Source organism: Teleopsis dalmanni, chromosome X, assembly GCF_002237135.1.
Source record: "Teleopsis dalmanni isolate 2A chromosome X, ASM223713v2, whole genome shotgun sequence".
Taxonomy (NCBI): domain Eukaryota; kingdom Metazoa; phylum Arthropoda; class Insecta; order Diptera; family Diopsidae; genus Teleopsis; species Teleopsis dalmanni.
The window spans coordinates 98308369-98333858 of NC_051848.1; the positions used below are offsets into that span (position 1 = coordinate 98308369).

Sequence of the window (25490 nt, forward strand, 5' to 3'; positions counted from 1 at the left end):
TTATCGAGCCTGGTTCATTTTTCGTTAATTGTGTGGATACAGAACCATAAACTTTATTTGATTGAATCCAGAAGTGTGAAATAGGTCTTTGGAATCACAAACGAAAATTGGGGTAGTTAAATAGTCAATATGTTACAACAAGATTTCAGAAATAATAAATATTTTAAGTATTTCTGGATGTTATTAGATTACTCGTACTACAAGCCTTTATTGGAGAGTCAAAATAATTTTTCTAAATAACATGAAACCGATGTGGAGTTTTTCTTTAAAAATTTTTTTATATCGGTAATAAATACAATTGTGTGGTTATAAATACAATAAGACTAGATAAGAGCTCCCGATAGCAGATTGATCAATGTCAGACGAATTTTATTTAGACATTAATAAATAAGCTTCATATATAAGTGATATCCGAAAGGAAGAAATCTTATTTAATGAGCTCCCCTTACTGGATAATAGAAGAATGAAAAAATTGAAATTATGAATAAACCAAAGTCTCAGTTATCACCACATCTAATTTATTACATTAAAAAAAAATGAAAACAATAAGAGATCCAATGATTCTTAAAGTACTAACAAAAATTGCTCACATTACTCACATTTTTTATATCACTTCATAACCAATGCACAGTCTTTAATTTCCTAAAACGTTACCATTGTGTTTAGGTTCTAAATAGTAGTCTTATTTCTCTCTCTTAATTATTGACAAAACTCAGTCAATTTAAAAATTTCCATTATCATAGTGTCTGTCATATATCAAATTCTACCGTATAAATGTCAGAAAGTGTGGTTGCAAACCAAGCTAGAGCGCTGCTTTCAAAAATAGGTACCTCATCTTCGCAGTAGTCTCAGATTATAGTCGTTCTTAATTTCTTCATAAAATATACTTAATTTATGCTGTGTTATAACTATGTTGCATAGTTAGTGCAAATAGGACTAGATTAGCTATCTTCTGTCTTCATGGAAACTTTCTGCATGAAATTGAACTTAATCAACATTATATCCATTGAACGATCTCATTTCTTTTTCTCATGAATACAATTATTATAAGGTTAGTTTTATAAGTACTTATAATGTTTACCTCTCAGCGGATAATATTATGGACATCTTCATATCTCTGATAAGTTATCTTATAAATAACGAGAGTGCAAATAAGACAATTGAGCTTATAGCTTCTACAAACACATCGCATTCCGTTTTGAGGATATTCTTTGCAGAGATAGTACTTATTAATATTTCCTTTCAATTTCTTTTTTAGCATATTCCATATGAAGAAGAAGTAAATTGTTTATGTTGAGACCTCTCCTAGATCCACTAATTTAATGTAAACTGTACTGTTACTGTATAAAGTATTAGTATTATCTAATATTTTGTAGCTACCAATAAGTTGCTATGAATTTCGTCTATTTTTGTGCATATGTTTTAAATAATTCTTATTATCTTAATCGGATAAATTTTGTCTAACATAAAATCGTATTTTAAGTAAAGTAGGCATGAGACAGTCATTTATTTAAATGAAATCTCACTTAGGAGAATGCCCTGAATCAATAAAACTCAATGTAGTCGATGTACACCAGATAATTAGAATTATAATTTAACTAATTATGTTTTGATATTAAAAGTATATTAGTGTTATCATTTATTAGTGTTAATAGTAGTAAGTATTTGGAGAATGTTCTAAAAATGAATTGATTAATTTTTGTAAATGAACAAAATGTATTTGGACTTTGTATTACGCACTGCAGACTCTAGAACATATTTATATTTTTATTTCACACATCTACGATTCCGTCTTTAACTGATCTTTAAATACCAATTTTTACTTATATTAATATAGCAATAATTAACCATCAATTCACAACTTACTTTGAAGAACTAACGCGGAAGTAACCATCTCGAAGATCTTAGTGAATGAATGAATCAGTGAATTACCCGAATAGAATAGAATGAGCGATGTCGAACTCTGCATCTTGTTTTCACTAAAATGTCATCTAAGCAAACAGACATATAAAATGTAATAGTTATAGTCATGTAATTTTACATGAACATTACAGAATTACAAGAGTCTAATGGAATCTTTTTCAATATATTTTTTAATAAATTATGAGCAGAAAGTACATATGGTATTTAATTTCTCGTGAAGAAAGTATTTCATACATATACTGTTAAAAATGTGACTTGACCTCGAACGCAAGGTTACTCAGTTAAATAATTGGATAGACCGATAGACCTATGAAATGAATATGTCTCAAGCATGCCGATAAAAGTAGGTATCGGTGTGCTTAGTTGGCAATGTATACTAACTTCTATTAAAGAGTACTAATCAGCTAAGTTCTTTCATATATACATTGAAGCTTTTATAGTTCTGCGGCCGCCAAACTTATACACCTACAAAGTTAACTTACAAGTATTTTTTTTAATCTAGTTTTTTTTCTACTTCATTTTTTAACAAATTTAAAATAACTTTACATTATTATATTTTTTATAATATATTATATCTGAATAAATTTTTGGTAAGATTTTTTGGTAAAAAATTTGAGTACTTCCGCCAATTACTGCCCAGTATAAAACAAAAAGATCACATCCAGTAAAGTTCAAGGAATCTTCTGTTCTAAGTAATATAGAAAAAGTTTCGTTTCTCTACTGATGAGCTAATTAGGTTTGTTAATAATAGTGTCTGTGTTTTCCAGATTCTTAAGCCGCTAAAGCCACTTTTGCGTATAAAGGATCAACTTGCGAAGGATGCCGCTAACTTCTCTACAGCGAACCGAAATACTTCGTCATTGTGTGATAATTGGAACCTTTTTTGGTTTAATAAAAAACAGTTTTTTTATTCTAATTGACTTGCTCCAGACCATATTAGCATTTTGCCACCACAATATTGCCCCCTCCGTCTCGCCTATTATTTGGTGGTTGGTAACGGGTTTATTTGGACTCGCTGGTATCGTACTATTATCTTGGCAAATTCAAATAAAATGTAAACCCCTATTCAAGAAATTACGCCTTAAGGGACTGGCCCAACTATTTGCAGTGGAACTTTGCAAGTTCAGACCACTCACATATCGTCATAGAGCATACATATATTCAGTCACTGTTATATGAAGACCAAAACTTACGTGCAATTTTAATTGAATTTTCTGAAGCAGTGAACGAATTGAGTTTAGGAGAGATAAAATATATGATTGGGACAAATAGAAGAACGAGACAGCTTTGTGGATATTTAAGTATATATATCACTTTACTCCTTGATCTGTAAATTGAAGCGTAATGAAAAGGCTGCGTTAATTTTGCTTTAAATTTAAGGAGTAAATTTAAAATGAATGGGTAAATGAATCATAGATTTTATTTGATATGTCGTTTTATCTTTAAAAACAATTTCAAATATTAAATAATAAATCAGAAATAGCAAATAAAATAAACCATATCAAAATGCGTATAAATATTTTAAAGAACTATAAGTTGCCAAAGTAATGTCTACCAATGTAATGGCGACCAATTTTCTCGGAAATGAAATGCAAAGCAACCGATTGGATATGATGACGGACAGGACAGGAGATATGCATTTAAAAAGTGCATATATATTTTAACCTCGCTATAGGGCGTTTCTTTCTATAATGAAGTTTTTTCAGGTACGCAAACAAACTCAACTAGCACGTTTCAACTTATGAGCTGGTGTATATGTTCTGCAGTTTATAATAGGGAAGAATGATGTTTTCTCGGAAGATTGCATGTATCTAAAAGAAGTGTGGTTGAATTGCAGCGTTGATATAATCGGTGTATCTTTTAACAATTTTATTAATATTGAAACAATGACATAGTCGCCATAGCCCATACTGCGAATGAAGACCATATCTTTTCTGTGTGAAATAGTTTTTTATTTATCCATTTACCCTAACTTAAAGTGACTTGAGGTGATCTTTCGGTATTCTAGCCCATTCCTGAACAATGAATTTATTCAACGCATTCATACTGGTATATTTTTTAGCCCTTCTCATTGTGTGAACGAAATGAAGTGTTGAATATGATTTTTTGGTTCGAATGGTTCGTGGTTCACATAGCTGGTTGTGATTGTGATTTTCCAGCTAAATATAACGCAATTAAACTACGTTTGAGTTCCATTTCGTCAAGTTTTGTTCTATAATACTTAGACGCAAATGCTTGTGGCTGCTAGTAAACAATATAAAAAGCTGTCATTCGTATCAGTTTCACGTAGTAGACAATATCAGTTTGATAGATACACCTGTGTGCAGTTGGTAACACTTCAATCGTTTAAACCTGCATATAGAAAACAAAAATTGATAAGGTACAGGTTCTCAACAGAACACAAACCAACTGTTATAAACAGAAGTCTTTTGACTCTCAGTCTTTTGAATGAAAAGAAAAATTGCACTTGTTTAAGATATCATGATATCATAATGCCGACGATGATGAGAATTTTCTTCCATGTGTTTTGTTCTTGGCCTTTATAAAAGACAGTACTATATGTCATAAAGACTGAGCCTAAATGTTTTATCTGCTTTCCAGCACAGTCGATAATCTGTGTTTCAAGAGAGGGCCATCTTATTAAAATATTAACGTTTGCCATTCCAACTCATCAGATAACCTAGGAATAGACTAAGCTCTCTTTTTGCGGGAAGGAACATCTTACTACGAGAAGTAGAGACAAATCAGGTCTTTAATTTGCTGATTATTTGGAGTGTCACACCAATGTTAACTCATTTCAGTTTCACATTAGAGAGTTGCTAATGAGACTTCTTATTCCACAATAAGGATCTGATCCACAGAATTGAATAACTGATTTAGTTTATATAAGACTGCGTGTTATTGATCGTTGACACAATCCCTTTGATTCCAGTGTGACCAGGCATTCAATGGAGTACTATACTGTCCTTGCTTGTCAATTGTTGTAGCATGTCATAGTAGTCTGCACTTCAATGCCTAAATAGTTCAGACATATAACTAGAAATAAATACTATGTTATATGCTTGCACAATATTATATGAACGTGAAAAGTATTTCTATAGTAATCTTTTCATATGTGAATATTTATTTTAATTGTCAAGACAATTACTATCGTTCCTGAATTATTTTGACGTGGAGGTCTTGTCACAATTGTTTATTAAACCCTGAAAAACTACACAATACTATGGTAAAAGGTATGTGCCTAATTAGTAGACTCTATAGTACTTTAAACACATGTTTTCATTTTGCTATTAAAATTCTCAAAACCCTCATAACAGTATTTTAGATTTCAAAAAAAAATTTATAAGTTAGCTTAGTTTAATTCAAAAATTAAATGTTAAATAAAAAACTATAGATTTCAGTTATATTATTTTTGTCAAAAGTAAGGTCAAAATTTTTAGTTCATTAAAAAAAAATGCGTGTTGTAAGGAAACGTAAGTCCCATAAGGTTCATAAAGTCAAAACTATAACAAGAAAAATATTTAGAGCTGAATTTACTTCCATTAAAAGCTCCCGAGGTCGAACAGGGTTGGAGATCTTACGTGAAGCTGTAATTTAATAATAATAAAGATATAAAACTTATTTGCTTACAATTTTAATTTCACAGGAAATGGAAGAAAATCGCAAAAAAAGGAAAAAGAAAAAGGTTCGGCTTTGAAAAAAATGGTAAGAACTATAGAAATAAGATCCACAAGTTTTTAAGTGGTATTTTGTGGAAGGGTGAGCTACGAACCACTTAAGCAGAACATAACAACCATACAAGCACAAATAAAAGACACATGGCACAGCCTACAACCCGGTAGAGTTTCTGAGTCTGGAAGAAACTGCTACTGTGAAGCCTTAAACACTTGCTCGCCTCCAATTGAATAATGTAAGATTGCAATAAATGCTACACAATTACTAAAAAGAAAGATAAGTGCACATTTCTACAAGGTAAGTCATTTTCTTTTTTTTGCAAAAGGGTTATAAGGAATTCTTTTATAATATATTTAAAGCCTTCAACGTATAAAACAGAAATCACAGATCATGAAAATCTTTTGAAATGTAACACACACTAATACGATTAGCAATAAAAATAATTTAGAGGTGGATTCGGAGAAGGCTAAAATTCTCTATAAGCATGGAAAAATCCAGTAAGCAAAGTTTTCAAAAGTCGATGGGGGCGTTTACTAATCTCACAACTTATTTTTATAATTGTTCCTATCTATAGCTTAGGAAATATGGTAAATACAAACCAAACACAAACAGGTATACAGATATACAGCACAGGTATAGTATAATTGTGATCTCACCTATTCAGTTAAAATCATCATTGATATATTTTTCAAGTGCGAGTTTAACCTCTAGACAGCAACATGGAGAGAAATTCTTTATGCTCAATTACCATATCTTATTAAAATTAAAATTAGAAAAGTGTTTGAAGACCCAACTATAAAAATTTGATATATAAATTGTTTTAATTGATTTGGGGACAGAAAAGAGAAAGTCGTCTCACTATCAAATCAGATGCTGCAAGCAAAATCGACCTGGAAATGATATTACAAAAAGTCACGAAGTTGGAGTACATAATTATAAGCAACATACCAATTTTTAAGACTTGCAAAATCTTCTCGATGAAATGGTTCTGATACTGGTAAGTAACACAAAAATTATCACAGATATTATATATTCATCAAGAATTCAATCAAACTTAACACAACTGTAGACAACTCACTCAAGCAAATAGACCATATATCGAGGAGAAGCTTTCGGAGAGCGTTCACTTACTTTTTCACACACTCTACGAAATATGTGTAGTCCTGAAGCAATCTAAAAATTAATTATACTCATAAGAAATTAAATGTGACTTAAAATTAAATTAATTTCAAATTTTAATTTAAATGTAGCTCTTTCGGGAAATGTCGACACAATCAAGTGCAGAACTGATGAGTTGCCCAATGGCTGATGGGGTAACTATTCTGACTTAGGTTCAATTCTAATTAATAAGTAAACGATCCATAGCCTTTGGATAACGTAAAATAAAACCTAACAAATCTGAATTTAATGGACGCCATCGAAAAAATAATCAAGCAGAAGTAAAAAAAAGGAAAACATCGGAATTATAAATAGAAATTTCCTTATAAAATATTTTTCGATGAGGTTCGCAGAGTTAATGAATATATAACTGCAATATTGATGACTGCTAGAGAAGCGGGATGAGAACATGACGACAAGTAGTGGAAGATCCACCTGAAAATGAAATTAATAACTTATTAAATGAAGAATTAAATGAAGATATTTATAACAGGTTCAATGTATTTCTTCCAATTCTTTGGTAGAGTGTTAACTGTTGCAGAATTCAAAAAATCGAAATCAATTAATTTTTTCCATTTCGTTTATGGAATGTAGTATGCCTTTAAGTAGTGAAAGTAATCCACCGTTTCCAACTTAAAATGTATCAAATTACTTAAATTAAAGAATACATAAGGTATATTTAAACAACCTAATCTCCAAGAGAGATAGTTCTGGACACTATCAGGAAAAAGTACACATTTAATATATTCAAATATACTTAGAGATCAGGAATGTAATAACATTTACTTCTACTTTAAGGATAAAGTTGGGATTGCTGCTGTTCTTAGAAATATACTAGAAATGTTTGACCTGCGAATAATGGCAAGACAAAGTTATTAGGCAGAAGTCGAGACATGTGTCACAAAGAAAGTTTAAAACAACATTTTATGAAATTCGACGGTGCCAGTAAAAAACTCAACGTCTTAGAGTTCACAAAATGAATTAACCGGGTTTCCAATCACACAAATGTACCATATGGTCGTACACAATATCAGATTTTCTTAGTGTGGCTGGGTGTTTTCTATTTGCTAGTGCTATAGCCCAGTATAGTCCAAGGCATTGAAGAGAAACTTGTAATATGTATGAAAATTGGAATAGTGACAAAAACCGTAAGCCCAGTATTTTCAACAATCTTCATATGTTAAAAAATGAGGAAAGGACCTTAACATTCAACGTCATTATAATCCTTATAACCAATTTTATATTACAATTAAATTAGTTTTAAGCAACAAAAGAAATATATTTTTTAAATAAAAATATTTGGTACCGTAATTATTATCGAGCCTGGTTCATTTTTCGTTAATTGTGTGGATACAGAACCATAAACTTTATTTGATTGAATCCAGAAGTGTGAAATAGGTCTTTGGAATCACAAACGAAAATTGGGGTAGTTAAATAGTCAATATGTTACAACAAGATTTCAGAAATAATAAATATTTTAAGTATTTCTGAATGTTATTAGATTACTCGTACTACAAGCCTTTATTGGAGAGTCAAAATAATTTTTCTAAATAACATGAAACCGATATGGAGTTTTTCTTTAAAAATTTTTTTATATCGGTAATAAATACAATTGTGTGGTTATAAATACAATAAGACTAGATAAGAGCTCCCGATAGCAGATTGATCAATGTCAGACGAATTTTATTTAGACATTAATAAAGAGGCTTCATATATAAGTGATATCCGAAAGGAAGAAATCTTATTTAATGAGCTCCCCTTACTGGATAATAGAAGCATGAAAAAATTGAAATTATGAATAAACCAAAGTCTCAGTTATCACCACATCTAATTTATTGCATTAAAAAAAAATGAAAACAATAAGAGATCCAATGATTCTTAAAGTACTAACAAAAATTGCTCACATTACTCACATTTTTTATATCACTTCATAACCAATGCACAGTCTTTAATTTCCTAAAACGTTACCATTGTGTTTAGGTTCTAAATAGTAGTCTTATTTCTCTCTCTTAATTATTGACAAATTCTACCGTATAAATGTCAGAAAGTGTGGTTGCAAACCAAGCTAGAGCGCTGCTTTCAAAAATAGGTACCTCATCTTCGCAGTAGTCTCAGATTATAGTCGTTCTTAATTTCTTCATAAAATATACTTAATTTATGCTGTGTTATAACTATGTTGCATAGTTAGTGCAAATAGGACTAGATTAGCTATCTTCTGTCTTCATGGAAACTTTCTGCATGAAATTGAACTTAATCAACATTATATCCATTGAACGATCTCATTTCTTTTTCTCATGAATACAATTATTATAAGGTTAGTTATATAAGTACTTATAATGTTTACCTCTCAGCGGATAATATTATGGACATCTTCATATCTCTGATAAGTTATCTTATAAATAACGAGAGTGCAAATAAGACAATTGAGCTTATAGCTTCTACAAACACATCGCATTCCGTTTTGAGGATATTCTTTGCAGAGATAGTACTTATTAATATTTCCTTTCAATTTCTTTTTTAGCATATTCCATATGAAGAAGAAGTAAATTGTTTATGTTGAGACCTCTCCTAGATCCACTAATTTAATGTAAACTGTACTGTTACTGTATAAAGTATTAGTATTATCTAATATTTTGTAGCTACCAATAAGTTGCTATGAATTTCGTCTATTTTTGTGCATATGTTTTAAATAATTCTTATTATCTTAATCGGATAAATTTTGTCTAACATAAAATCGTATTTTAAGTAAAGTAGGCATGAGACAGTCATTTATTTAAATGAAATCTCACTTAGGAGAATGCCCTGAATCAATAAAACTCAATGTAGTCGATGTACACCAGATAATTAGAATTATAATTTAACTAATTATGTTTTGATATTAAAAGTATATTAGTGTTATCATTTATTAGTGTTAATAGTAGTAAGTATTTGGAGAATGTTCTAAAAATGAATTGATTAATTTTTGTAAATGAACAAAATGTATTTGGACTTTGTATTACGCACTGCAGACTCTAGAACATATTTATATTTTTATTTCACACATCTACGATTCCGTCTTTAACTGATCTTTAAATACCAATTTTTACTTATATTAATATAGCAATAATTAACCATCAATTCACAACTTACTTTGAAGAACTAACGCGGAAGTAACCATCTCGAAGATCTTAGTGAATGAATGAATCAGTGAATTACCCGAATAGAATAGAATGAGCGATGTCGAACTCTGCATCTTGTTTTCACTAAAATGTCATCCAAGCAAACAGACATATAAAATGTAATAGTCATAGTCATGTAATTTTACATAAACATTACAGAATTACAAGAGTCTAATGGAATCTTTTTCAATATATTTTTTAATAAATTATGAGCAGAAAGTACATATGGTATTTAATTTCTCGTGAAGAAAGTATTTCATACATATACTGTTAAAAATGTGACTTGACCTCGAACGCAAGGTTACTCAGTTAAATAATTGGATAGACCGATAGACCTATGAAATGAATATGTCTCAAGCATGCCGATAAAAGTAGGTATCGGTGTGCTTAGTTGGCAATGTATACTAACTTCTATTAAAGAGTACTAATCAGCTAAGTTCTTTCATATATACATTGAAGCTTTTATAGTTCTGCGGCCGCCAAACTTATACACCTACAAAGTTAACTTACAAGTATTTTTTTTAATCTAGTTTTTTTTCTACTTCATTTTTTAACAAATTTAAAATAACTTTACATTATTATATTTTTTATAATATATTATATCTGAATAAATTTTTGGTAAGATTTTTGGTAAAAAATTTGAGTAATTCCGCCAATTACTGCCCAGTATAAAACAAAAAGATCACATCCAGTAAAGTTCAAGGAATCTTCTGTTCTAAGTAATATAGAAAAAGTTTCGTTTCTCTACTGATGAGCTAATTATGTTTGTTAATAATAGTGTCTGTGTTTTCCAGATTCTTAAGCCGCTAAAGCCACTTTTGCGTATAAAGGATCAACTTGCGAAGGATGCCGCTAACTTCTCTACAGCGAACCGAAATACTTCGTCATTGTGTGATAATTGGAACCTTTTTTGGTTTAATAAAAAACAGTTTTTTTATTCTAATTGACTTGCTCCAGACCATATTAGCATTTTGCCACCACAATATTGCCCCCTCCGTCTCGCCTATTATTTGGTGGTTGGTAACGGGTTTATTTGGACTCGCTGGTATCGTACTATTATCTTGGCAAATTCAAATAAAATGTAAACCCCTATTCATGAAATTACGCCTTAAGGGACTGGCCCAACTATTTGCAGTGGAACTTTGCAAGTTCAGACCACTCACATATCGTCATAGAGCATATATTCAGTCACTGTTATATGAAGACCAAAACTTACGTGCAATTTTAATTGAATTTTCTGAAGCAGTGAACGAATTGAGTTTAGGAGAGATAAAATATATGATTGGGACAAATAGAAGAACGAGACAGCTTTGTGGATATTTAAGTATATATATCACTTTACTCCTTGATCTGTAAATTGAAGCGTAATGAAAAGGCTGCGTTAATTTTGCTTTAAATTTAAGGAGTAAATTTAAAATGAATGGGTAAATGAATCATAGATTTTATTTGATATGTCGTTTTATCTTTAAAAACAATTTCAAATATTAAATAATAAATCAGAAATAGCAAATAAAATAAACCATATCAAAATGCGTATAAATATTTTAAAGAACTATAAGTTGCCAAAGTAATGTCTACCAATGTAATGGCGACCAATTTTCTCGGAAATGAAATGCAAAGCAACCGATTGGATATGATGACGGACAGGACAGGAGATATGCATTTAAAAAGTGCATATATATTTTAACCTCGCTATAGGGCGTTTCTTTCTATAATGAAGTTTTTTCAGGTACGCAAACAAACTCAACTAGCACGTTTCAACTTATGAGCTGGTGTATATGTTCTGCAGTTTATAATAGGGAAGAATGATGTTTTCTCGGAAGATTGCATGTATCTAAAAGAAGTGTGGTTGAATTGCAGCGTTGATATAATCGGTGTATCTTTTAACAATTTTATTAATATTGAAACAATGACATAGTCGCCATAGCCCATACTGCGAATGAAGACCATATCTTTTCTGTATGAAATAATTTTTTATTTATCCATTTACCCTACCTTTACCCTAACTTAAAGTGACTTGAGGTGATCTTTCGGTATTCTAGCCCATTCCTGAACAATGAATTTATTCAACGCATTCATACTGGTATATTTTTTAGCCCTTCTCATTGTGTGAACGAAATGAAGTGTTGAACATGATTTTTTGGTTCGAATGGTTCGTGGTTCACATAGCTGGTTGTGATTGTGATTTTCCAGCTAAATATAACGCAATTAAACTACGTTTGAGTTCCATTTCGTCTACTTTTGTTCTATAATACTTAGACGCAAATGCTTGTGGCTGGTAGTAAACAATATAAAAAGCTGTCATTCGTATCAGTTTCACGTAGTAGACAATATCAGTTTGATAGATACACCTGTGTGCAGTTGGTAACACTTCAATCGTTTAAACCTGCATATAGAAAACAAAAATTGATAAGGTACAGGTTCCCAACAGAACACAAACCAACTGTTATAAACAGAAGTCTTTTGACTCTCAGTCTTTTGAATGAAAAGAAAAATTGCATTTGTTTAAGATATCATAATGCCGACGATGATGAGAATTTTCTTCCATGTGTGTTGTTCTTGGCTTTTATAAAAGACAGTACTATATGTCATAAAGACTGAGCCTAAATGTTTTATCTGCTTTCCAGCACAGTCGATAATCTGTGTTTCAAGAGAGGGCCATCTTATTAAAATATTAACGTTTGCCATTCCAACTCATCAGATAACCTAGGAATAGACTAAGCTCTCTTTTTGCGGGAAGGAACATCTTACTACGAGAAGTGGAGACAAATCAGGTCTTTAATTTGCTGATTATTTGGAGTGTCACACCAATGTTAACTCATTTCAGTTTCACATTAGGGAGTTGCTAATGAGACTTCTTATTCCACAATAAGGATCTGATCCACAGAATTGAATAACTGATTTAGTTTATATAAGACTGCGTGTTATTGATCGTTGACACAATCCCTTTGATTCCAGTGTGACCAGGCATTCAATGGAGTACTATACTGTCCTTGCTTGTCAATTGTTGTAGCATGTCATAGTAGTCTGCACTTCAATGTTTAAATAGTTCAGACATATAACTAGAAATAAATACTATGTTATATGCTTGCACAATATTATATAAACGTGAAAAGTATTTCTATAGTAATCTTTTCATATGTGAATATTTATTTTAATTGTCAAGACAATTACTATCGTTCCTAAATTATTTTGACGTGGAGGTCTTGTCACAATTGTTTATTAAACCCTGAAAAACTACACAATACTATGGTAAAAGGTATGTGCCTAATTAGTAGACTCTATAGTACTTTAAACACATGTTTTCATTTTGCTATTAAAATTCTCAAAACCCTCATAACAGTATTTTAGATTTCAAAAAAAAATTTATAAGTTAGCTTAGTTTAATTCAAAAATTAAATGTTAAATAAAAAACTATAGATTTCAGTTATATTATTTTTGTCAAAAGTAAGGTCAAAATTTTTAGTTCATTAAAAAAAAATGCGTGTTGTAAGGAAACGTAAGTCCCATAAGGTTCATAAAGTCAAAACTATAACAAGAAAAATATTTAGAGCTGAATTTACTTCCATTAAAAGCTCCCGAGGTCGAACAGGGTTGGAGATCTTACGTGAAGCTGTAATTTAATAATAATAAAGATATAAAACTTATTTGCTTACAATTTTAATTTCACAGGAAATGGAAGAAAATCGCAAAAAAAGGAAAAAGAAAAAGGTTCGGCTTTGAAAAAAATGGTAAGAACTATAGAAATAAGATCCACAAGTTTTTAAGTGGTATTTTGTGGAAGGGTGAGCTACGAACCACTTAAGCAGAACATAACAACCATACAAGCACAAATAAAAGACACATGACACAGCCTACAACCCGGTAGAGTTTCTGAGTCTGGAAGAAACTGCTACTGTGAAGCCTTAAACACTTGCTCGCCTCCAATTGAATCATGTAAGATTGCAATAAATGCTACACAATTACTAAAAAGAAAGATAAGTGCACATTTCTACAAGGTAAGTCATTTTCTTTTTTTTGCAAAAGGGTTATAAGGAATTCTTTTATAATATATTTAAAGCCTTCAACGTATAAAACAGAAATCACAGATCATGAAAATCTTTTGAAATGTAACACACACTAATACGATTAGCAATAAAAATAATTTAGAGGTGGATTCGGAGAAGGCTAAAATTCTCTATAAGCATGGAAAAATCCAGTAAGCAAAGTTTTCAAAAGTCGATGGGGGCGTTTACTAATCTTACAACTTATTTTTATAATTGTTCTTATCTATAGCTTAGGAAATATGGTAAATACAAACCAAACACAAACAGGTATACAGATATACAGCACAGGTATAGTATAATTGTGATCTCACCTATTCAGTTAAAATCATCATTGATATATTTTTCAAGTGCGAGTTTAACCTCTAGACAGCAACATGGAGAGAAATTCTTTATGCTCAATTACCATATCTTATTAAAATTAAAATTAGAAAAGTGTTTGAAGACCCAACTATAAAAATTTGATATATAAATTGTTTTAATTGATTTGGGGACAGAAAAGAGAAAGTCGTCTCACTATCAAATCAGATGCTGCAAGCAAAATCGACCTGGAAATGATATTACAAAAAGTCACGAAGTTGGAGTACATAATTATAAGCAACATACCAATTTTTAAGACTTGCAAAATCTTCTCGATGAAATGGTTCTGATACTGGTAAGTAACACAAAAATTATCACAGATATTATATATTCATCAAGAATTCAATCAAATTTAACACAACTGTAGACAACTCACTCAAGTAAATAGACCATATATCGAGAAGAATCTATAATAAAATCCTTTCGGAGAGCGTTCACTTACTTTTTCACACACTCTACGAAATATGTGTAGTCCTGAAGCAATCTAAAAATTAATTATACTCATAAGAAATTAAATGTGACTTAAAATTAAATTAATTTCAAATTTTAATTTAAATGTAGCTCTTTCGGGAAATGTCGACACAATCAAGTGCAGAACTGATGAGTTGCCCAATGGCTGATGGGGTAACTATTCTGACTTAGGTTCAATTCTAATTAATAAGTAAACGATCCATAGCCTTTGGATAACGTAAAATAAAACCTAACAAATCTGAATTTAATGGACACCATCGAAAAAATAATCAAGCAGAAGTAAAAAAAAGGAAAACATCGGAATTATAAATAGAAATTTCCTTATAAAATACTTTTCGATGAGGTTCGCAGAGTTAATGAATATATAACTGCAATATTGATGACTGCTAGAGAAGCGGGATGAGAACATGACGACAAGTAGTGGAAGATCCACCTGAAAATGAAATTAATAACTTATTAAATGAAGAATTAAATGAAGATATTTATAACAGGTTCAATGTATTTCTTCCAATTCTTTGGTATTCTTTCTGTTGCAGAATTCAAAAAATTGAAATCAATTAATTTTTTCCATTTCGTTTATGGAATGTAGTATGCCTTTAAGTAGTGAAAGTAATCCACCGTTTCCAACATAAAATGTATCAAATTACTTAAATTAAAGAATACATAAGGTATATTTAAACAACCTAATCTCCAAGAGAGATTGTTCTGGACACTATCAGGAAAAAGTACACATTTAATATATTCAAATATACTTAGAGATCAGGAATGTAATAACATTTACTTCTACTTTAAGGATAAAGTTGGGATTGCTGCTGTTCTTAGAAATATACTAGAAATGTTTGACCTGCGTATAATGGCAAGACAAAGTTATTAGGAAGAAGTCGAGACATGTGTCACAAAGAAAGTTTAAAACAACATTTTATGAAATTCGACGGTGCCAGTAAACAACTCAGCGTCTTAGAGTTCACAAAATGAATTCACCGGGTTTCCAAACACACAAATGTACCATATGGTCGTACACAATATCAGATTTTCTAAGTGTGGGTGGGTGTTTTCTATTTGCTAGTGCTATAGCCCATTATAGTCCAATGCATTGAAGAGAAACTTATAATATGTATGAAAATTGGAATAGTGACAAAAACCGTAAGCCCAGTATTTTCAACAATCTTCATATGTTAAAAAATGAGAAAAAGACCTTAACATTCAACGTCATTATAATCCTTATAACCAATTTTATATTACAATTAAATTAGTTTTAAGCAACAAAAGAAATATATTTTTTAAATAAAAATATTTGGTACCGTAATTATTATCGAGCCTGGTTCATTTTTCATTAATTGTGTGGATACAGAACCATAAACTTTATTTGATTGAATCCAGAAGTGTGAAATAGGTCTTTGGAATCACAAACGAAAATTGGGGTAGTTAAATAGTCAATATGTTACAACAAGATTTCAGAAATAATAAATATTTTAAGTATTTCTGGATGTTATTAGATTACTCGTACTACAAGCCTTTATTGTAGAGTCAAAATAATTTTTCTAAATAACATGAAACCGATGTGGAGTTTTTCTTTAAAAATTGTTTTATATCGGTAATAAATACAATTGTGTGGTTATAAATACAATAAGACTAGATAAGAGCTCCCGATAGCAGATTGATCAATGTCAGACGAATTTTATTTAGACATTAATAAAGAGGCTTCATATATAAGTGATATCCGAAAGGAAGAAATCTTATTTAATGAGCTCCCCTTACTGGATAATAGAAGCATGAAAAAATTGAAATTATGAATAAACCAAAGTCTCAGTTATCACCACATCTAATTTATTACATTAAAAAAAAATGAAAACAATAAGAGATCCAATGATTCTTAAAGTACTAACAAAAATTGCTCACATTACTCACATTTTTTATATCACTTCATAACCAATGCACAGTCTTTAATTTCCTAAAACGTTACCATTGTGTTTAGGTTCTAAATAGAAGTAGTCTTATTTCTCTCTCTTAATTATTGACAAAACTCAGTCAATTTAAAAATTTCCATTATCATAGAGTCTGTCATATATCAAATTCTACCGTATAATTGTCAGAAAGTGTGGTTGCAAACCAAGCTAGAGCGCTGCTTTCAAAAATGGGTACCTCATCTTCGCAGTAGTCTCAGATTATAGTCGTTCTTAATTTCTTCATAAAATATACTTAATTTATGCTGTGTTATAACTATGTTGCATAGTTAGTGCAAATAGGACTAGATTAGCTATCTTCTGTCTTCATGGAAACTTTCTGCATGAAATTGAACTTAATCAACATTATATCCATTGAACGATCTCATTTCTTTTTCTCATGAATACAATTATTATAAGGTTAGTTATATAAGTACTTATAATGTTTACCTCTCAGCGGATAATATTATGGACATCTTCATATCTCTGATAAGTTATCTTATAAATAACGAGAGTGCAAATAAGACAATTGAGCTTATAGCTTCTACAAACACATCGCATTCCGTTTTGAGGATATTCTTTGCAGAGATAGTACTTATTAATATTTCCTTTCAATTTCTTTTTTAGCATATTCCATATGAAGAAGAAGTAAATTGTTTATGTTGAGACCTCTCCTAGATCCACTAATTTAATGTAAACTGTACTGTTACTGTATAAAGTATTCGTATTATCTAATATTTTGTAGCTACCAATAAGTTGCTATGAATTTCGTCTATTTTTGTGCATATGTTTTAAATAATTCTTATTATCTTAATCGGATAAATTTTGTCTAACATAAAATCGTATTTTAAGTAAAGTAGGCATGAGACAGTCATTTATTTAAATGAAATCTCACTTAGGAGAATGCCCTGAATCAATAAAACTCAATGTAGTCGATGTACACCAGATAATTAGAATTATAATTTAACTAATTATGTTTTGATATTAAAAGTATATTAGTGTTATCATTTATTAGTGTTAATAGTAGTAAGTATTTGGAGAAGGTTCTAAAAATGAATTGATTAATTTTTATAAATGAACAAAATGTATTTAGAATATATTCATATTTTTATTTCACACATCTACGATTCCGTCTTTAACTGATCTTTAAATACCAATTTTTACTTATATTAATATAGCAATAATTAACCATCAATTCACAACTTACTTTGAAGAACTAACGCGGAAGTAACCATCTCGAAGATCTTAGTGAATGAATGAATCAGTGAATTACCCGAATAGAATAGAATGAGCGATGTCGAACTCTGCATCTTGTTTTCACTAAAATGTCATCCAAGCAAACAGACATATAAAATGTAATAGTCATAGTCATGTAATTTTACATAAACATTACAGAATTACAAGAGTCTAATGGAATCTTTTTCAATATATTTTTTAATAAATTATGAGCAGAAAGTACATATGGTATTTAATTTCTCGTGAAGAAAGTATTTCATACATATACTGTTAAAAATGTGACTTGACCTCGAACGCAAGGTTACTCAGTTAAATAATTGGATAGACCGATAGACCTATGAAATGAATATGTCTCAAGCATGCCGATAAAAGTAGGTATCGGTGTGCTTAGTTGGCAATGTATACTAACTTCTATTAAAGAGTACTAATCAGCTAAGTTCTTTCATATATACATTGAAGCTTTTATAGTTCTGCGGCCGCCAAACTTATACACCTACAAAGTTAACTTACAAGTATTTTTTTTAATCTAGTTTTTTTTCTACTTCATTTTTTAACAAATTTAAAATAACTTTACATTATTATATTTTTTATAATATATTATATCTGAATAAATTTTTGGTAAGATTTTTGGTAAAAAATTTGAGTAATTCCGCCAATTACTGCCCAGTATAAAACAAAAAGATCACATCCAGTAAAGTTCAAGGAATCTTCTGTTCTAAGTAATATAGAAAAAGTTTCGTTTCTCTACTGATGAGCTAATTATGTTTGTTAATAATAGTGTCTGTGTTTTCCAGATTCTTAAGCCGCTAAAGCCACTTTTGCGTATAAAGGATCAACTTGCGAAGGATGCCGCTAACTTCTCTACAGCGAACCGAAATACTTCGTCATTGTGTGATAATTGGAACCTTTTTTGGTTTAATAAAAAACAGTTTTTTTATTCTTATTGACTTGCTCCAGACCATATTAGCATTTTGCCACCACAATATTGCCCCCTCCGTCTCGCCTATTATTTGGTGGTTGGTAACGGGTTTATTTGGACTCGCTGGTATCGTGCTATTATCTTGGCAAATTCAAATAAAATGTAAACCCCTATTCAAGAAATTACGCCTTAAGGGACTGGCCCAACTATTTGCAGTGGAACTTTGCAAGTTCAGACCACTCACATATCGTCATAGAGCATATATTCAGTCACTGTTATATGAAGACCAAAACTTACGTGCAATTTTAATTGAATTTTCTGAAGCAGTGAACGAATTGAGTTTAGGCGAGATAAAATATATGATTGGGACAAATAGAAGAACGAGACAGCTTTGTGGATATTTAAGTATATATATCACTTTACTCCTTGATCTGTAAATTGAAGCGTAATGAAAAGGCTGCGTTAATTTTGCTTTAAATTTAAGGAGTAAATTTAAAATGAATGGGTAAATGAATCATAGATTTTATTTGATATGTCGTTTTATCTTTAAAAACAATTTCAAATATTAAATAATAAATCAGAAATAGCAAATAAAATAAACCATATCAAAATGCGTATAAATATTTTAAAGAACTATAAGTTGCCAAAGTAATGTCTACCAATGTAATGGCGACCAATTTTCTCGGAAATGAAATGCAAAGCAACCGATTGGATATGATGACGGACAGGCTAGAGATATGCATTTAAAAAGTGCATATATATTTTAACCTCGCTATAGGGCGTTTCTTTCTATAATGAAGTTTTTTCAGGTACGCAAACAAACTCAACTAGCACGTTTCAACTTATGAGCTGGTGTATATGTTCTGCAGTTTATAATAGGGAAGAATGATGTTTTCTCGGAAGATTGCATGTATCTAAAAGAAGTGTGGTTGAATTGCAGCGTTGATATAATCGGTGTATCTTTTAACAATTTTATTAATATTGAAACAATGACATAGTCGCCATAGCCCATACTGCGAATGAAGACCATATCTTTTCTGTATGAAATAATTTTTTATTTATCCATTTACCCTACCTTTACCCTAACTTAAAGTGACTTGAGGTGATCTTTCGGTATTCTAGCCCATTCCTGAACAATGAATTTATTCAACGCATTCATACTGGTATATTTTTTAGCCCTTCTCATTGTGTGAACGAAATGAAGTGTTGAACATGATTTTTTGGTTCGAATGGTTCGTGGTTCACATAGCTGGTTGTGATTGTGATTTTCCAGCTAAATATAACGCAATTAAACTACGTTTGAGTTCCATTTCGTCTACTTTTGTTCTATAATACTTAGACGCAAATGCTTGTGGCTGGTAGTAAACAATATAAAAAGCTGTCATTCGTATCAGTTTCACGTAGTAGACAATATCAGTTTGACAGATACACCTGTGTGCAGTTGGTAACACTTCAATCGTTTAAACCTGGATTTAGAAAACAAAAATTGATAAGGTACAGGTTCCCAACAGAACACAAACCAACTGTTATAAACAGAAGTCTTTTGACTCTCAGTCTTTTGAATGAAAAGAAAAATTGCACTTGTTTAAGATATCATGATATCATAATGCCGACGATGATGAGAATTTTCTTCCATGTGTTTTGTTCTTGGCTTTTATAAAAGACAGTACTATATGTCATAAAGACTGAGCCTAAATGTTTTATCTGCTTTCCAGCACAGTCGATAATCTGTGTTTCAAGAGAGCGCCATCTTATTAAAATATTAACGTTTGCCATTCCAACTCATCAGATAACCTAGGAATAGACTAAGCTCTCTTTTTGCGGGAAGGAACATCTTACTACGAGAAGTAGAGACAAATCAGGTCTTTAATTTGCTGATTATTTGGAGTGTCACACCAATGTTAACTCATTTCAGTTTCACATTAGAGAGTTGCTAATGAGACTTCTTATTCCACAATAAGGATCTGATCCACAGAATTGAATAACTGATTTAGTTTATATAAGACTGCGTGTTATTGATCGTTGACACAATCCCTTTGATTCCAGTGTGACCAGGCATTCAATGGAGTACTATACTGTCCTTGCTTGTCAATTGTTGTAGCATGTCATAGTAGTCTGCACTTCAATGCCTAAATAGTTCAGACATATAACTAGAAATAAATACTATGTTATATGCTTGCACAATATTATATGAACGTGAAAAGTATTTCTATAGTAATCTTTTCATATGTGAATATTTATTTTAATTGTCAAGACAATTACTAGCGTTCTTAAATTATTTTGACGTGGAGGTCTTGTCACAATTGTTTATTAAACCCTGAAAAACTACACAATACTATGTTAAAAGGTATGTGTCTAATTAGTAGACTCTATAGTACTTTAAACACATGTTTTCATTTTGCTATTAAAATTCTCAAAACCCTCATAACAGTATTTTAGATTTTAAAAAAAAAATTTATAAGTTAGCTTAGTTTAATTGAAAAATTAAATGTTAAATAAAAAACTATAGATTTCAGTTATATTATTTTTGTCAAAAGTAAGGTCAAAATTTTTAGTTCATTAAAAAAAAATGCGTGTTGTAAGGAAACGTAAGTCCCATAAGGTTCATAAAGTCAAAACTATAACAAGAAAAATATTTAGAGCTGAATTTACTTCCATTAAAAGCTCCCGAGGTCGAACGGGGTTGGAGATCTTACGTGAAGCTGTAATTTAAGATAATAAAGATATAAAACTTATTTGCTTACAATTTTAATTTCACAGGAAATGGAAGAAAATCGCAAAAAAAGGAAAAAGAAAAAGGTTCGGTTTTGAAAAAAATGGTAAGAACTATAGAAATAAGATCCACAAGTTTTTAAGTGGTATTTTGTGGAAGGGTGAGCTACGAACCACTTAAGCAGAACATCACAACCATACAAGCACAAATAAAAGACACATGACACAGCCTACAACCCGGTAGAGTTTCTGAGTCTGGAAGAAACTGCTACTGTGAAGCCTTAAACACTTGCTCGCCTCCAATTGAATCATGTAAGATTGCAATAAATGCTACACAATTACTAAAAAGAAAGATGAGTGCACATTTCTGCAAGGTAAGTCATTTTCTTTTTTTTGCAAAAGGGTTATAAGGAATTCTTTTATAATATATTTAAAGACTTCAACGTATAAAACAGAAATCACAGATCATGAAAATCTTTTGAAATGTAACACACACTAATACGATTAGCAATAAAAATAATTTAGAGGTGGATTCGGAGAAGGCTAAAATTCTCTATAAGCATGGAAAAATCCAGTAAGCAAAGTTTTCAAAAGTCGATGGGGGCGTTTACTAATCTTACAACTTATTTTTATAATTGTTCCTATCTATAGCTTAGGAAATATGGTAAATACAAACCAAACACAAACAGGTATACAGATATACAGCACAGGTATAGTATAATTGTGATCTCACCTATTCAGTTAAAATCATCATTGATATATTTTTCAAGTGCGAGTTTAACCTCTAGACAGCAACATGGAGAGAAATTCTTTATGCTCAATTACCATATCTTATTAAAATTAAAATTAGAAAAGTGTTTGAAGACCCAACTATAAAAATTTGATATATAAATTGTTTTAATTGATTTGGGGACAGAAAAGAGAAAGTCGTCTCACTATCAAATCAGATGCTGCAAGCAAAATCGACCTGGAAATGATATTACAAAAAGTCACGAGGTTGGAGTATATAATTATAAGCAACATACCAATTTTTAAGACTTGCAAAATCTTCTCGATGAAATGGTTCTGATACTGGTAAGTAACACAAAAATTATCACAGATATTATATATTCATCAAGAATTCAATCAAATTTAACACAACTGTAGACAACTCACTCAAGTAAATAGACCATATATCGAGAAGAATCTATAATAAAATCCTTTCGGAGAGCGTTCACTTACTTTTTCACACACTCTACGAAATATGTGTAGTCCTGAAGCAATCTAAAAATTAATTATACTCATAAGAAATTAAATGTGACTTAAAATTAAATTAATTTCAAATTTTAATTTAAATGTAGCTCTTTCGGGAAATGTCGACACAATCAAGTGCAGAACTGATGAGTTGCCCAATGGCTGATTGGGTGCAGAATTCAAAAAATCGAAATCAATTAATTTTTTCCATTTCGTTTATGGAATGTAGTATGCCTTTAAGTAGTGAAAGTAATCCACCGTTTCCAACTTAAAATGTATCAAATTACTTAAATTAAAGAATACATAAGGTATATTTAAACAACCTAATCTCCAAGAGAGATTGTTCTGGACACTATCAGGAAAAAGTACACATTTAATATATTCAAATATACTTAGAGATCAGGAATGTAATAACATTTACTTCTACTTTAAGGATAAAGTTGGGATTGCTGCTGTTCTTAGAAATATACTAGAAATGTTTGACCTGCGTATAATGGCAAGACAAAGTTATTAGGCAGAAGTCCAGACATGTGTCACAAAGAAAGTTTAAAACAACATTTTATGAAATTCGACGGTGCCAGTAAACAACTCAACGTCTTAGAGTTCACAAAATGAATTAACCGGGTTTCCAATCACAGAAATGTACCATATGGTCGTACACAATATCAGATTTTCTTAGTGTGGGTGGGTGTTTTCTATATGCTAGTGCTATAGCCCAGTATAGTCCAAGGCATTGAAGAGAAACTTATAATATGTATGAAAATTGGAATAGTGACAAAAACCGTAAGCCCAGTATTTTCAACAATCTTCATATGTTAAAAAATGAGGAAAGGACCTTAACATTCAACGTCATTATAATCCTTATAACCAATTTTATATTACAATTAAATTAGTTTTATGTAAGCAACAAAAGAAATATATTTTTTAAATAAAAATATTTGGTACCGTAATTATTATCGAGCCTGGTTCATTTTTCATTAATTGTGTGGATACAGAACCATAAACTTTATTTGATGGAATCCAGAAGTGTGAAATAGGTCTTTGCAATCACAAACGAAAATTGGGGTAGTTAAATAGTCAATATGTTACAACAAGATTTCAGAAATAATAAATATTTTAAGTATTTCTGGATGTTATTAGATTACTCGTACTACAAGCCTTTATTGGAGAGTCAAAATAATTTTTCTAAATAACATGAAACCGATGTGGAGTTTTTTTTTAAAAATTTTTTTATATCGGTAATGAATACAATTGTGTGGTTATAAATACAATAAGACTAGATAAGAGGTCCCGATAGCAGATTGATCAATGTCAGACGAATTTTATTTAGACATTAATAAAGAGGCTTCATATATAAGTGATATCCGAAAGGAAGAAATCTTATTTAATGAGCTCCCCTTACTGGATAATAGAAGCATGAAAAAATTGAAATTATGAATAAACCAAAGTCTCAGTTATCACCACATCTAATTTATTACATTAAAAAAAAATGAAAACAATAAGAGATCCAATGATTCTTAAAGTACTAACAAAAATTGCTCACATTACTCACATTTTTTATATCACTTCATAACCAATGCACAGTCTTTAATTTCCTAAAACGTTACCATTGTGTTTAGGTTCTAAATAGAAGTAGTCTTATTTCTCTCTCTTAATTATTGACAAAACTCAGTCAATTTAAAAATTTCCATTATCATAGTGTCTGTCATATATCAAATTCTACCGTATAATTGTCAGAAAGTGTGGTTGCAAACCAAGCTAGAGCGCTGCTTTCAAAAATAGGTACCTCATCTTCGCAGTAGTCTCAGATTATAGTCGTTCTTAATTTCTTCATAAAATATACTTAATTTATGCTGTGTTATAACTATGTTGCATAGTTAGTGCAAATAGGACTAGATTAGCTATCTTCTGTCTTCATGGAAACTTTCTGCATGAAATTGAACTTAATCAACATTATATCCATTGAACGATCTCATTTCTTTTTCTCATGAATACAATTATTATAAGGTTAGTTATATAAGTACTTATAATGTTTACCTCTCAGCGGATAATATTATGGACATCTTCATATCTCTGATAAGTTATCTTATAAATAACGAGAGTGCAAATAAGACAATTGAGCTTATAGCTTCTACAAACACATCGCATTCCGTTTTGAGGATATTCTTTGCAGAGATAGTACTTATTAATATTTCCTTTCAATTTCTTTTTTAGCATATTCCATATGAAGAAGAAGTAAATTGTTTATGTTGAGACCTCTCCTAGATCCACTAATTTAATGTAAACTGTACTGTTACTGTATAAAGTATTCGTATTATCTAATATTTTGTAGCTACCAATAAGTTGCTATGAATTTCGTCTATTTTTGTGCATATGTTTTAAATAATTCTTATTATCTTAATCGGATAAATTTTGTCTAACATAAAATCGTATTTTAAGTAAAGTAGGCATGAGACAGTCATTTATTTAAATGAAATCTCACTTAGGAGAATGCCCTGAATCAATAAAACTCAATGTAGTCGATGTACACCAGATAATTAGAATTATAATTTAACTAATTATGTTTTGATATTAAAAGTATATTAGTGTTATCATTTATTAGTGTTAATAGTAGTAAGTATTTGGAGAAGGTTCTAAAAATGAATTGATTAATTTTTAT

At 30.4% G+C, this 25490-nt stretch overlaps 2 long non-coding RNA genes across 14 annotated transcripts; both read left to right on the forward strand.

Moving 5' to 3' along the window:
* Positions 1-5337: 5337 nt before the first annotated feature.
* On the forward strand, positions 5338-7953 carry LOC119687682. 6 transcript variants are annotated; one of them, XR_005253229.1, is made up of 7 exons: positions 5338-5512; positions 5570-5895; positions 5958-6095; positions 6173-6231; positions 6292-6595; positions 6668-7486; positions 7555-7953. It is a non-coding gene; the product is annotated as an uncharacterized LOC119687682 (long non-coding RNA). The 6 variants fall into 6 exon arrangements; XR_005253230.1 differs by having other exon boundaries at positions 6668-6911; positions 6964-7953; XR_005253231.1 differs by having other exon boundaries at positions 6849-6911; positions 6964-7953.
* A 5401-nt stretch (positions 7954-13354) lies between these two features.
* Positions 13355-23761, forward strand: LOC119687681. 8 transcript variants are annotated; one of them, XR_005253221.1, is made up of 8 exons: positions 13355-13529; positions 13587-13912; positions 13975-14112; positions 14190-14248; positions 14309-14612; positions 14685-14941; positions 14994-15513; positions 15582-16100. It is a non-coding gene; the product is annotated as an uncharacterized LOC119687681 (long non-coding RNA). The 8 variants fall into 8 exon arrangements; XR_005253226.1 differs by having other exon boundaries at positions 14879-14941; XR_005253220.1 differs by lacking the exons at positions 13975-14112; positions 14190-14248; positions 14309-14612; ... (1 more) ...; positions 14994-15513; positions 15582-16100 and adding exons at positions 22035-22172; positions 22250-22308; positions 22369-22672; positions 22745-23196; positions 23265-23761.
* The last annotated feature ends 1729 nt before the right edge of the window (positions 23762-25490 follow it).